Below are 16,336 nucleotides of genomic sequence, written 5' to 3' on the forward strand. Positions count from 1 at the left end.
TAGTAATCCTCTATGTGTACAACAGCAATACTTACTTACAATCTGTACCAAATTCTGGAGTTTTGTCCCCCAGGTTGTTGGGTTGTCTCCACATGCCTTGTCCTGAGAGATATTTCCACCTACTGTCTGTGAAGCTGTAGCCCCCACACCTCCATAATGTCCTCCACACAGGCAAGGAAAAAGGGCAAGGCCAACATGAAGGACTTAATTATAGCACTGTGTTGCTATAGCATTGACTAATGGAAAGACAACACAGCTGCTCTGGATGCAAGTAGCAAGTGGGAGACACCAACTGGTGCACAGGCCATCACCTGCTCATGAGCATTACCTGCAAAAGGCAAGCTGCTGCCTATGCGACACAGGTCTGAACCCATCTACACAAAGACAGACTGCGACTACACAAACCTAACAATTTGCATTATTCTGAGGAAACTCTTCAGCACTATAACAGGTATGTCAATCATGTAAGCTTGTAATGGAATGCAGAAGGGGGATGCAATAATGTCAAATAGGACATTAAACACTAGGTCACAACAAGACCTGCTGGACTCACATGCTAATGTCCAGCACCTTTGGCCATTCCTGCTTGCCCTATCTGCATTGACATGGATCACATCTCTGGCCCCTGAGTCACCCCTCGAAAGGTCAGATTATGTATGACTACTACTGGAGTGTCTGTTGTCCAATACTGACTGTGACACTGCTAGGCCAGCTAACTGGGACGTTATAAATATCCATATGTCACCTGTGAATGCTACAATGATACACATGCTTGTCTTACAAATCTAAGAGACTTATATAGGGTATTTGTATAGTACACAACAGGTTCAGAATTGTGTGTTGAACTGTATGTGATATACGGAACCCATACCTGACAACTGTCCAGATTTTTACAGACTGACCACATGTCTGCTTCATATTTGCAGTCAATGCCTCATACAGTTGTATATTGTCTGGCACATCACTGGCAACCCCTTTAAAGACTGAAGTCATAACATAATAGCATACATTTGATTGTCAGATGTCATATCCTGTGGAGTAGACCTGTGAATGAGACACCGTCTTTGCTGGCAACTAAGTGTGTTTCAGCTAGAGTCATAAAGTGACAATATTTTCTCCGGCCTTTACCCACCAGTGATGTGTGCCATTGTGCAGATGTCTTGCTCTAACAGGAGCTATGTATCTTAGCAGGAAACCCATGTCAATGCAAGCGTACCTTGTCCTGTAGGATAGCAATATGTGTGCAGTCACTGACACCTGCTTTGTAGGTGTGGAGAGCACATTAACCCTGCCAGGTTACTCATCCTATCATACATTTAGACCCCAAATGGAGGACTGCAAAGTCACAGGAGGTGGAGTGTTGAACATTATCATACACATACACACCTCCAGGCTGGACACACATTATGATGCATGGGAGACATCCTGAGTGCAGTTAACAGTTGAGAAAACACCTACTCAAATCATAGCTAGCTGCAGGCCTCCAACCATGACTATAGACACCCATCACACCTATTGGGACATGCTGGAATCTGTCAGGATTCAATCATCTACCCTGCCCCTGGGTGACTTCAACTACCCAACCATAATGTGCATGACCTATGCCACCTGAACATGAACACACAGAGATTCCTTGGCTTTGTCAATGTAGAATGCAGTGGATCAGCCGGTTAACACTCATATGACAGGTGGAAATATTCTGTACCGGGTCATAATCAACATGAGCAGCCACTGTAGTACTCCTAGAGTGTCATCCTCCTTGGTAAGATCTGACCACATAGCCATCACTGTTCAGGTCACCATCTCCCCTGCTCCCCCCTTGTCAGGGTCAAACAAAATTAACTTTACACAAATGACTAGAAATCTCCTCAGAGTAGGTAGAAGTAGCTTTACAGCCAATGTCCCATCAGTTGAAACTAGCAGTAGTGTCCAGGCCCACACCACAATACTATGTGGCACCTACATAGCTGCATGGTCTCAGCAATGCCTGACAGGACAACGTCATCTCCCTCAAGGTGGGCTAAACATCTGTGGTGGACAGCAGCAATATACAAATACAATAATAGGTGGAAATAATTGCTGGACAGGGCCAAGAAGGAAAAAGGTGCCTTATTGGAAGCAATGTCACCTTGATCTGCACAAGCAAATAAGGTCACAGGTGAATTAGCCTAAGACTGTCTTTGAGTGCAAATTGGACACATCCACCAAGGCCAATCACTAGGCCTTCCACACCAGTCTCTGCAATCCCAGATGCAACACACAAATTTGCTCTGTAGTGGTGGTCAATAACACCAAATACACATACGGCATAGATATAGGCAACCGGCTGCAGACAGTTGAAGTGTAAACATCACCACCCTGTCCCCCCATTGGTACACATGTGCATTGTGCATACACAGCACCTGCCCCCCTCCCCTTATCATCAAGAATCAGGTCCATAATGCCCTCTCAAAGGCAACACACAGAAGTCTCCATAGGCCTGATACCATCCCTGGCTGCATCTTAACTGAACATAGGAATGGGCTCTCAGATCCATTCTGCGCTGTAGTCCACCAAAGCCTGAGCACCAGTGTCGTCCCATCTGCACAGAGGAAAGCCACTGTCATCCCTATACACAAAGGTGGAGCAATCCACTGACCCAGCCAATCATATGCACATCAGCCTAACTAGCTTACTCTGCAAGGGCATGGTAGGCAATATCAAGGACATTATGAACAGGGACATTGGCAACATCAAAATGCCTGAACCTACACAGCATGGTATTTTCAAAGGGAGATCAGGCCTGTTAAACCTGGTCAACCTCTCTGAAGTGGTCAACAAACACAAGGACGAGGGTAAGATAGTGAACAATGCCTACCTTCACCTAGCCCAATTCTCTCACAATAATCCCCAGGTGGCCAGGTTACATGCACCTACACAGCTAGGCATCAACCTGTATGTTACCAGATGGGTAACTAACTATCCCAATGACAGCACCCACTCAGTGAAAGTAATGGTGCCCATATCTAGTAGTAGAGTCTTCCAAAAGCGGTGTACCCCAAGGATTGGTCTGGGGACCTCTACTGTTTGAGACATACGTATCTGAGGTATGGGACAAAAACAGTTGTCTGTGGCTGACCAGGTGTACAGATGCTTCCAAGCTGGCCACTATCTTACATTCCCCTACTGATGTCAGGATCCCCCAAGAAGCCCTCATCCAATTAATGACTGGTGCAAGAAGCATTTCTGCAAACTGAATACCAGGAGAGGTATCATTCTCCCTGCTGTGGTAGATGCCATCCACACTAATTATGAAAGTAATAAAGTACTGAGCATGAAGTCAGGTGTGAGGCAACTTGTGCACCAAGGTCGGTACCAACCTGACAGTTTTCCACCATATGGAAGGCTATCTATATGGTCCACCTCACAAATATGTGTTTGTCATCCAGGAACCAGGAGGCCACAACATCCCTGTACTCCACCTTTATAAGACGCATTACCAAGTACAATGGCTCCTTTGGTATGTACCTTGCCAAGCAAATGCAGCAGTTGCAGAGACCACAGAGGTTCCTGACCAGGCAAATTCAGGGTCTGTAACACCTATCCAATACAGGTAGGCTGAAAGCCCTGTCCCTGTACTCAGTCTCATACAGACTGATCATAGGTGACCTGTCTCTGGCATACAAGGCCATTTCCAATCCAGCATTGATGGCATTTCTGCATATCTGCAAGACAGACCCCAATCACGCATCATGCACGCAAGGTCTTCACCTGGTCTGTGACATGTATAGTTCTTGTGGGTGGGATAGTGTAGTATCCCACAAAATACATTGTCTGTAAAATACACTCCCTCCCCATGTCTAGCAGAGTATGTGTATAGCCCTCTTGAAGAAGAGACTGGACAACTGCATGGGAAACAGATGGGATACCCCTGGGATCCTGCGGGTGTACCAGCTGGACAGGGGAAACAGGTACTGGCTTGGAAGGGACATGGACAAAAGTCTGGGCCAGGCTTATGAGGGCATCAGGGCCAATAGCCTGGTATCATCTTATGAGGTTATGCACCTAGTACTTTACATGTTTCCTGTATGTATTGCAGACTGTCCTGCAATGTTGCCTGAAATGAATCCCTGTGAGTCTGAACTGTGTAGGTACTGCAGTGATAGTGTATAGTCTTGTCCCTTCATCAGTTATCATCACATATCATTACACCTTGTCATTGTATGTGGTCTGTATAGCAGTAAGCCAGCTCTTACAGTACATGCATATGCACTTGGTGACACTGTATAGCTCAATCCAATAGCCAAGGTCTTGGTCACAATTACCATTCTGCTACTAGGCCCATAAACAGTAGGATTTGTCAACCTTTGTTGTGGGCCTTACAGTAGCAGTGAAAGAGATGGATTGTGGCAGGCAGAACTACCATAAGGTCTGCCCTGAAGGGCCCATAGTTGTCACAGCTGTGTCAGACTGTACCAGGAGTGTGTGTGTGTGTGTGTGTGTGTGTGTGTGTGTGTGTGTGTGTGTGTGTGTGTGTGTGTGTGTGTGTGTGTGTGTGTGTGTATCAGCAAACATTATACTGCAGAGTATTAATTCACATATCTTGTCTTCCCCTTGCAGGGAACACAGGGGTTCATGTCCCTCCCCCTCACAACCTGATGTCAGTGTCTTAGCAGACTCCCATTATGATGGTGGTTATAGTGAGGCACAGGTGGGGTTGTTGGTGCCTGAATCCGTGCCATTGTTTGGTATCCCACTTTCACCCACCATGTCCCCGCACACAGTCAGTATGCCCACACATACCCAGACCCCACCAGCCATGGATAATGGACAGGTTAAGGGGAGTGGCATGGAACAGGCTAGCATGTTGAGTATGGTGAGTGTGAGTGTAGACACCAGCCATAGGCAGAGACCATGTGAGGTCACACACAGACAGATGGACAGGGCTGCTCAACAGAGGACTGCTGCCCATCAAGCCCCTGTCACAAGTGCCACAGCAGGTGTCACCAGGTGTATGTTACAGTCCATCATGGAGGCACAGGCACCTACAAACTGCAACACCAGACAGATGCTCAGGGTCATGAATGCAGTGCTCCCTGCCATGCATGATGACATCCACTGCATTTGTGATGCCATACGTCATCTTGCTGATGTCACCGATAGACAGTGGGGTGAGGCATTGTCACTGCTTGACTGTGCAAAGTCTGTGATTGAGCATGTGGTAGGAGTCGACCATCAGCCAGGTGGACGTAGGTCAGCAAAATGATTAGCTCTGAGCCCACATGGCCATGCACATTCACATTCCCATAGTGGCAGTACCAACAGCACTACCAAAAAGAGGGTGCTCTTCACACAGCACTGGAGCAGGCCATAGACACATTGTCCTGGGCAGTCCCATCAGGAAGCAGATCCAGCAGACAGCAGTTACCATCAGGGAGAAATACGGCATCTGTTCTTGGGCCTGGACATGCCATTGATACTCCTGGCAAACCAGTTACCACATCCCTTCCAGTAGATGATGAACCATGCATCCTGACATGTACAGTCAATGGCTGTCCAACATAGCCTTGTGTTGGGCATCCATATCACTTAACGGTGTGTGAATACTCACACATCCCTATCACAGGCCAGTCCACCAGACATGCACAGCTCCCCTGCACAGCCCAGTTGAACATCACCCTTCCAGACACACACACACACACACACACACACACACACACACACACACACACACACACACACACACACACACACAATGTAAGCCATATGGCCCAGCTTAGGCCTCTGTCAATCCAACACCACACCCTGTGCCTGTGATGATACTTGTGTCACAACCCTGGTATCCATACCATCGATGCACAGAAATGCTTATATGGGTCTGATGCACAGGATGACTATGGTACAGTGTAGCAATGTCATGCTGTGTAAGGTGCTGTCTGCTGGCAGGAGTTATGGGTATGCATCGAGGTGTATGTGCCTTGTTAGCCATAATGCACTGTTGCTGCTAGTACTGCTGACTGAGTGTAGTGTCATATACTGTATTATGGTTGTGTTCCAGGTGTCTGTGTGTCTGCAGACTCTGGGCCTGCTGACAGTAGCAATGATGAGTAAGGCAGAGTGGAAACACAGTGACCTTTCATAGCCAAGGTACAGCTGTATATGTACATGTTTACCAGCTGTGTTTACATGCAACAGTGTGTGAGGGGCAATTTTGCCAGACAGTGTGACCTGGCATACATACCCTTGACATAGCCACCTAGCCTTCATACATGTTACCTGGGTGTTCTGTAGGACTGTACGCTCACACATAAACAGGAGGTTACTTGAGTAGTGGCACTAGGTCCCTCACAAGCTTAGCCATTACTTTAACTGCAATAGATTCAGCTATCAGCACCTGTTGCCCCTGCCATTTCTATCACATCTACTTGACCATCATGCAGTTGATGAGGGTATGCCCGATACTGTATATGACAGGTTTGGGGTATGGGGGGTAATTATTCTTGAGACAGGTCAGCCTGTGTTAGTCTAACCTGACAATCACCAGCATGTGTGTCTGCTATCTCATATGCGAGTCTGGCCTCATGCTGGTAGTGCACATAGAGTCATAGTCCTGCACATAGGGCAGCTGATGAAGGGCTGAGCACAGCCCATACCTGCACAGTCTTACGAATGATAGCGCTAGATACATAACACAAATAGCACATCAGTACTGTAGTGTGGCAGTTTCTGCCACTACTATTGAAGTGGGTGACAATTGCAGGGGCTGTTAGGATTGCCAATGGTGGGTTCAGAGGTCCTTAACATATTACAGCCATCTTACACACACACACACACACACACACACACACACACACACACACACACACACACACATGCACACATCGCTGCATGGGCACATGCATTGAGACACACATGCACATGGAGGTGACACTTAAAGTAGATGACCTATCCATCTATTCATGTACAATACTCAGTGATATGACCATTGCACCACAGTGGTTTGGTGTTAGAAACTGCATAATTGTGCTTGTACTGTGGATGACATCTATATGGGCTGACACTAGGTTGGCAATGGGGAAGTTCACAGGGTGGAAGAGGCACACAAAATGGTATAGCCATCAAATACACACATTGAAGACAGCCACAGGGGCTGTGCATACAGAAACACATACACAGTTGCCAAAAGACATATTAGTAACCCCACATATTCACTTATGTGTACTATAGTGTTGTGTACACATGATATGCTCCACATAGCTTATATGCCTGAGACATAACACACAACCTCTTACAACAGGTAACTTGTGAATGCCTTCATGGATGGTGGGATAACCTACCAGACATAGCGATTGGTCTCATCTACTGCTCCAACAAACCTGCACAAGTGATAGAGTGACAGACTTTTTATCAGAATGATGTGTCAGTCAGGTACAATGCCTGACACTGGCATGTGTGTCAGTGCGGTAACTGTGAAATATTTGCCAATGATATCACAGGAATGCTCATTGTCAGGGGATACAAATCACATATAGGTTGCAGACGTGGATATCCCATGTACATTTGTACAGATGACTGGTATGGACTGCATAGTGTTACATGGTTCATGTGAGGCAGATGCCATTAACAGGGTATTTAAAGTAATGTCATGGGTAGGGGTTCAACAGGCCTTAAAATGGTATAACCTACATACACAACAGCCACAGGGGATGCACTTCACACACTACTATAGTTGTCGGTATTGTCAGTATTGTCGGTAATGAGATTAGAACTCATAGTTATCTAAGTATTTCCACTATAGTATTATGTAGTTATTGCACATGCCACAGAGCTTAGAGGGCTGACAAGTGTACACAGGTATATCTAAGGTGAATGGCATCAGCAGGCCTTGTAAAGTAGGGCAATGGGATGTGTACTGGGTGGTACATGCCTCAAAATGGTATAACCCACACCCCCAGTGGATATGATTCTCACCCAAACACACACACAGGGATGATGAGAGTTTCACACACACACAGTATCACAGTTGCCAGTATTGAGTTTAGAACCCCTACCTATCTAGTTATGTGTACTACAGTTTTACACAGTTTTCACACATGCCATGGAGCTTATAGCATTTCACACTGTTGCAAGGTATATCTAAGGTGATTACATCAAGAGCCCTTGTAAAGTATGGCAATGGGAGATGTACTGGGTGGGAATGGCATCAAAATACATTACCCTACAAACATACACACTTAAAAACACCTTCACACATTTGCCAGACCTGAGAATAGAATACCCGCCTATCTACTTATTTGTACTATAGTGTTACACAATTATCACATCCGCTACAGAGCTTATAGGGCTGACAAGTGCATAAAGGTACTTCTTAGGTGTATGACATCAGCAGAACTGCTAAAGTTGGGCACTGGGATGTGTACTGGGTGGAAATGTCCTCAAAATACTTCAGCCTACAAACATACACACTTACATACACTTGTAGACACACACACACACACACACACACACACACACACACACACACACACACACACACGCACATGCACACTTGCCAGAACTGGGAATAGAACCCCTGCCTATCGAGTTATTTGTACGATGCTGTTACATAGTTATTGCACATGCCATAGAGATTATAGGGCTGAGGCTGTGCAAAGGTACTTCTAAGGAGAATGACATCAGCAGGACTGCTAAAGTGGGGCATTGGGAAGTGTACTGTGTGGGAATGGCCTAAAACTGTTTCACCTACAAACAAACACACACACACACACTTGCCAAGACTGAGATTAAAACTCCTACCTATCTAGTTATTTGCACTATAGTGTTACACTGTTATTGCATGCGCTACAGAGCTTATAGGGTTGACAGGTGTCCAATGGTACTTCTAATGTGAATGACAGCAGCAGATCTTGTGAAGTAGGGCAATGGAAAGTGTACTGAGTGGAAACAGCTTCTTAATACTTACACCTACAGACACACACACACACGCACACACACACACACACACACACACACACACACACACACACACACACACACACACACACACACACACACAGAGGCAGGTGATGTGATGCTATAACCCCCACCTCAGTATTATTACACAGTGGAGCTCACCTTCATGATGGCATGTGCAACTGGTTACAACTGGTATGCCACTGTCTGCAGCAGGACATCACTCTATGCCATTCAGGGTATCCGTGTGTGTTTGACTCACTCTGTGTGTGTCCACCCGTGTCTCTCTCTCTATCACTGTCTGCCTCTCTCTTCTCCACATCTATGTGTGTGTGTATGCTTGACATATTGTTATCTGTTGCCCATATATATGTCTGTGTATCATGCACAATAGATGCAGATATATCACATATGGGCCACCTACAGCTAGCTGAGAATAATCTAGTCTGATGGGTGTGTGTAGGGACAGTTAAGGTGTACATAGCTGTCTGTATGCAAAGACATATATACACAATACAATTATATAGTCCGATGTGGGTTCCAACATGGCCTGTGATTCTCTAAATGTAGGAGCATGCCCAGTATGAACTTCTATAGTGAGAGTGGGACTCTATTCCAGAGATATTTGTACTCCAGACCAGGGTTTTGAGTGCTACAGCCATACCTCTCAAAAGTAAACAGGACTTTCCTAGGGGTACTGTGTTTGTTTTAGCAGACATTTTCTGACATATCTGAAGTCTGACACTGCAATGTATTGTGTCATTACCTAGTGACAGACATCCTCAGATCAGCACAGTGTTTTACCAGAGGGATACAAGATGTATGATGCACAGAACAATATTATGAGCCCGACTATCTACATTCCTACCAAAAAGGCCAGTTGAGATGTGTGGCAACAATTGGTTGACTGATGGAGCTGTGTAAACAGTCCAGCAACTTGGTGATATACTTGCTGGGGATTTCCTGCTTGTGTGGTATTCTTCTTATCTGCAAAGTCATATCCTGCTGTGGCCATACCTCTCAGCTGTACATTTTTTGGCAGATTACCCAGGTGTCTGTCTAGAAGTTTCATCCAGTCTACATAAACTTGTGTTTTTATGGCAGGTTAGTTGCATACAATTGAAGAATGACATTACAAAATAATGACAGACAGTGTTTCAGACTTCATAGACTTCAGACAATTTTTGATAATGCAAAACCCCTTATCCTACCAACTTGCTCAGTATGTAAGGGCAATATTTACAACATGTGCCTTTCATTGTTCCTTTGTCCCACTTTTATTTATGACCTTGTCCAGATGTCTTGCTGTCAGAGGTTGTGAAGTATGGATGTGGGTACAGAGTGTATTTTATTGTGCAGAAATGTCCATTATATGTGTAGTATATTTCACATAGCACTGTGACTTCCAGGTATGTCAGTGGCAGAGCAGTACAGAGTAATGTGGTGAACCACTAACAGCCAGTTGTGTATAGGTTGGTAGGTTGCTATGACGTTAGCAGGGTATTGGCCCTGAAGCCCTTATAACCCACGCAGATGAGAGTGTAGCCCATGTTACAACATGTCAGCACACAGAGCACCTGTCCAGCAGGGACACAGGTGGGATCACAAGACTGTATTTTGTGTTTCCCATGCAGTTATACAGGGAGCACATCATTAGGGGTATTGTGGCACTTGTCTTGCTGTTGACAGGGAGTGTATTCTGCAGATGGGGTAGTGTGTGGTACACATATCTGTAACACCAAGAAGTACTGATATCACAGCCCAGGTTGATGCTGTGCCTACAGGTTGATGGAGTGGACCTTGAGTTCCAGATGTGCAACAGTCCCATCAAGGCAGGGCCTAGATTGCTTTGTATGCCAGACAGGGGTCATCTCAGCAGAATCTGTATGGAACGGGGTAGAGGGACAGTGCTGTTAGCCTATCTGTGTAGGGTAAGTGTTTGGGATTTGGGGTAAGGCCTTAGTGTTTGCAAGACCCTGGTGTGTGGAATCTGCATGTTCCATGGTGTGTTGGTTTGTGGGGGTTCTGAGGTGTCCATTGTTTGGGTTTTGTTTTGTTGTGGACCTCCACTTTCATGGTTGTGTGTTGTGCATTTGCAGGTGATGTTTACTGACTCCTTACACTGCATGGCACCTATGTTACTTCACAATCTGTTCTGGTGTGCACATTCTCCATTTGTCTGGCCAGTGATTCCCCTTCCACTTATGTGTGTCTCTACGTCCTTCTGTAGTCCAGTCACAGGCTTTGGCCACAGTAGCTGCTGTTAGGTATTTATAATTCTGATGTGGGTGCGGTACATGTCATTACATCGCACACAGGGGGGTGGACTTCACACCTCTGAGTGTACCTATTTAGCAGGTTGTCCAGCATTGCACCACTCCATTTGCTGTGGTCCTTAGACGGTTTGTGTTGCAATTTGTAATTATGAGGCTATATGTGGGCCTAGCTGTCATACCATCACAGACTGACATCTTCACAGGCCCAAATATGACAGTAAGACAAAGACCCACACATGGGGACAGGGTGTTAATACTGTTCTGCAAAACATAGACAGTTGGGATACTAGTTTGGTAATTGCTTGTTTGCTCTTTTGAGTTTCACATCTGCTTCCCCACTGTCTGCCATTGCTGTTTTGACATGACCCTTTCTTGTTTTGCAAATGGTTGGCAGGCAAATGAAATGTTAGGACAAGCAGAACAAATATACAAGGCATACTTGTGCTCCTTCTGTAACAACTTGTGTCATTCCAGGGGTATGATTGTTGGCCAGTGACACGTTGTCAGTGCTGACATAGAAAGGTGGCAGTCTTTTATACACTGGCAGTACACTGGCCTTAAGGTACCTGCTGTCCTACTTGGCACCATACGTCTGAGAGCCGGACATCTGGACAAACCCATAAGTGATTGGGAGACAGAGGGTTAAATATAGGGACCGTTTTTAAGTATTGGCCTTACAAACCTAGAAAGGTGATTCAATAACAGTTTTTGCATTTTCATGCATGTTTCTATAGGGCATGAAGTCTGACACTACAATCTATCATTATTTTCTGACCTTAGTCTTGCGTGATTTGCCAATGAATGGCCAGACAACCACTATTTCATGTTATATAGACCACACTTATGAAGCAAACCACTGGACATTCTGCAATAGACCTGTAGAGTTGAGAAGTATGGTAGGCACTGTGTAGGTTACTCCAAGCTGTGTACTGTCCATATGTGTGGCCCCCTGGTCATGACCTGTACAACTTTCCTGCATTAACAGATATTGACATCTGGACAGTGTATACAATTCCTATCATAGGTGTAGCTGACATGCAGAATACTTGGCACTGCAGTTCTTGGAACATGGCCCTGTCAAAGACAGCACTGTACCTAGGCCACTACAACACAACAGGTGGGAGTAAGTGCTGGCCACATCCTGACAGTATTAACCACACATATACATAGCTCATTGACCCCTGCATATTGTGGACATGCAACAAATTATCATGTTGATTTTGACAGCCCTGGCAATGTGTGCTCTGCTGCCATTTCCCTGCAAACATGCATCTTACTGCATTTCTATGGGAATATGAGTGGGGGAGGCACACCTGTCAACTGTATACATTTGCACAGACTGTGCTGATATTTGCTTTACATTTTGGTTACATTTAGCATAGTATTGTGCCCGGTCTTGGAGAGAAGAGGCATATCAATAAAGACCACAGGTCAGATTGTAATGGCACACATTTGAGTTTCAGACTTCGTACCCTTCAGAGCCTTACTGCAAATGCAAAGCCTGCTGTGCTACCACTGTGTAAGTCTGTAGGGGGTATTTCATCATTGTCACCATTTGTGGGCCTTTGCCAGACATTTCTTTATGATTTTTATGGCTGACTTGCTGGGTGAGGCTGAGGGGTGAGCATGGGATCACCACAATGACATCCTTGCCTGTGACCTATGACCTCCAAGTTAGTTGGCCCCCCACATATACTCCAGTGGGATTTGTCACCTTGGGTACTACTGCATAGTGTGGGGAAGCCAGTATTGGGCAAACATTTCTTGGTGCACACATAGCTTTCACTTGTCTGCTGCTATCCCAGTAGGCCACCCCATTCCCTTGCATGCATGCAGCAATACCATAGATATGCTGCCAGAATATACAAAGACTGACTTACCTTGTGCCTGCGGCAGTTGTGAGGATGATGCTTGAGGGCTGCCTATGTCACATGCACGCAGTACACTGCCTACACATGGTAAGGTACAGGTAGTGTGATGTGTGTGGCATCCATTTTACTGTGTATGTAAGTCAAAGAGAGGTGTCAGTCCCTGGGTCCCTGCAGTGTCAGTGTGTGTGCTATGCATTGCCTCTTTGACAAGGCCAGGCCATACTGGGCATGCCCCCGTCTGCCTACAGGAGCAGGCTCAGGGGGTTCTCTTCTGAGTCCCTCTGTGCCTGTGGGGACCTTGGCAATGGTAGGGGTCTGTGTGACCCTTCCCTGTGCTGTTCCTGCTACTACTGTTTCTGCAGGATCATATTCTGCAGCATGACACATACTATAAACATGTGCACATGTGGCTGGAGAGTACTGCAGGGCTCCACCAGATATGTCAAGGCAGGGAACCGTGACTTGAGCATCCCAAACACACACTCTATAATGATCCTGGTTTGTGCGTGTGCCTCATTATGGTATTCTTGAGTGGGTATGTGTGCATTTCTGATGGGTGTCATCATCCACGGCTCCAGTGCATAGCCAGCATCCCCCACCAGATGGCCATATGGGATGTCCCCTCTGGCAAATCCCTGGTACAGCTGTGAGAAATGCCAGATGTGGTAGTTGTGATAGCCTCCAGGGCTGCCAGCACACACATTAATCCCCTGGCAAATCCCTGGTACAGCTGTGAGAAATGCCAGATGAGGGAGATGTGATAGCTTCCAGGGCTGCCAGCACACATTAATGATAATGCCATGGGTATTGCACATGACTTGGCAGTTGATGGAGTGAAAGCCCTTACGGTTTAAGCAGACCCTATCCTGTTCACAGGGTGGTGCTTTGAAGTGGATGTGCGTGCACTCTATGGCACCCAGTACCTCCAGGTAGTCTGCTACATGATGGAAGAGGCGCATATTGCTGGTCCTCTCCTCACGGGTGCTGGGGAAGTAAATGTCCTCACAGGCATGTGGTAGCATGGATTCCAGGAACTGGTGGAGTACCCTGGGTGCAGATGCCTGTGAGACCCCAATGATGTCCCCAGTAGGTCTATGGAAAGTACCTGTAGCTAGTATTCATAAGGATACACATACCTTGGTATCCACTGGGATGGATTCCCCTCTGTTGGCTCTGGGTCTGAGATGAGGCTGCTGAAGTATGTCCCTGTCCACCCTGTAGCATTCTACTATCTCCAGACTATGTAGCCTCTGGTAGGTTACCCTGGGTCTGAACACTCTTCTCCTCCTCCTCATTCTGGGGCAGTTGCCACCATTATCCTTCTCACTGCCTTCAGCCTCTAGCACATACTGATGGATCATAGTGACAGCAGACTCTAACATTTTGTCGGTTAAAATTCCCCTGAGTGTGTACACCACTGGTGCAGAGTTTGTGGGAAAAAACAAACTGAAAGGTGTTTGCACAGTATATACTGTTGTGCTGCAGATGCTGCCTGTATGATTGGTTAGCTATGATATATTCCACCTGCCTGCTATATTACTTGTACTTGATTCCTTTTATTCTGCTATTTTGCTTTTTTTTTTCCTTCGCATTTCCACCCCTTTTAATCCCTGAGGTGTGCCGCACAAACCCGGTGCCCAAATGTAAACAGTTCTGCTATTTCCAGGTTGGTTTTCTTTTGTTTTAGACCATATGTGCACCGCACAAACCTGTTTAGCTAAAGTAAACACTTTGAAGCAGAAATGGCCCTTCCCTGAACACGAACACACTCTTCATTTCATGGAATATGTCAGTACAGCCTCAGACACACACCCTTGCTTAGCTCTGCTTAGCTAAGCTCAAATGGAAGCCCTGGAGCTCCACTGTGCTGACACCAGCTACTTCTCCTGCTTACAGTGCTGCCTTATAGCTCCTACATGGTTAGGTGCAGCCAGAGAATGGTCTCCCATTTAGTGATTCAGTAAAATGTGCTCATTTGCATATCCCACTGCCTTAGTCCCTGGTTACACCACTACACCCGAGCCTTCCTCCTTAGTAACCAGTGTTACCTGTTATTGTTTTGATTCTGTATGCCATACACTATAATGGTAAAATGCAGATTTCACTTAAAATTGTCTTTTCCACATTTTATTTTTATTTCTAGCACAATACCATTTGCATGCCACTGCTCTAGGCTTAATCAGCCGAAATCGGCCCCAAAAAAAACTTTGATTTTTATAGTTTTGCAAAACTTTTCCATGCCAATAGCCATATTTTTGGCCATTGGCATGCCTAATGGTTATAATACATTCTTTACTTTGAGCTGTCATGCCTCCATTTTGATTTTTGCAGAAATGTACTCGGTTAGTTACCGAATACATTTCTGCATCTCACACTGGTCTGGCATGGATGCCTACCTTCTTACTGAAACACTAATTCACCTCATTCACATGGTTTTCACCAGAAAATTAGGTAATTAGCATTATTCAGTGGTGTCCATGCCAGTACAGTGCCGACAGGCTCATACACACCCCCAACCTTGTTTACTGGATCTGTCGGCAGCCATATTCCATACAGGAGCTGCTGCATTATTCCTGCATGGAAAAAAAATGGCTTATTGAATACCAGGGAATGACATTTTTTAAGAAATAATTGCTTACTTTTTAAAATGTATAATGGCTCAATAGTGCTCCTCTGTGTTGTTTCCTTTTCTTCCACATTTGTTGATGTAGTGCGTATGTGTACATGGTTAAAGTTCACATACTTGCACAGTACATCAGTGCTGTTAAAAACAATGGTGAAAGGAAGACCTCTGTTGCTTTTATTTTTTAAAACTATAATATCTGGATAGTTTAGAGATGCAAGAGAGACACGGAAGAAATATAAAGAAAATCAGGTAAATTTATTTAGTTTTGCTGAATGTACCTGATTTTCCTTGTATTTGTTCTGCCCTCTGTACCTACCTCTCAACCTCTTAGCCATAGAAGTGTAGAAAAAGCCTTAAATAGTAAGAGACAAAGGCCCCAAAATAGGGATCAGTTGTAAATGTTGCTCTTATAAACTTAGAAAGCTGCTAGAATAACAAAATTTGTATTATTGTACATTATCTGAAGGCTATGAAACCTGAAGCTGAAATGCATGTCATTATTTAGTGACTTCACTCATCAGTGATTTGTAGGAAAACCATAAATTTTATGAGGAACAGATCAAAAATATGAGTCAAAAATGGACAGTTGAGATGTATCCCATAGCATATGCTTACACAAGAAAGTCTGGCCG

The sequence above is a fragment of the Protopterus annectens genome, chromosome 4.part1 (assembly GCF_019279795.1).
Source record: "Protopterus annectens isolate FY-2018-M chromosome 4.part1, PAN1.0, whole genome shotgun sequence".
Classification (NCBI taxonomy): Eukaryota; Metazoa; Chordata; order Ceratodontiformes; family Protopteridae; genus Protopterus; species Protopterus annectens.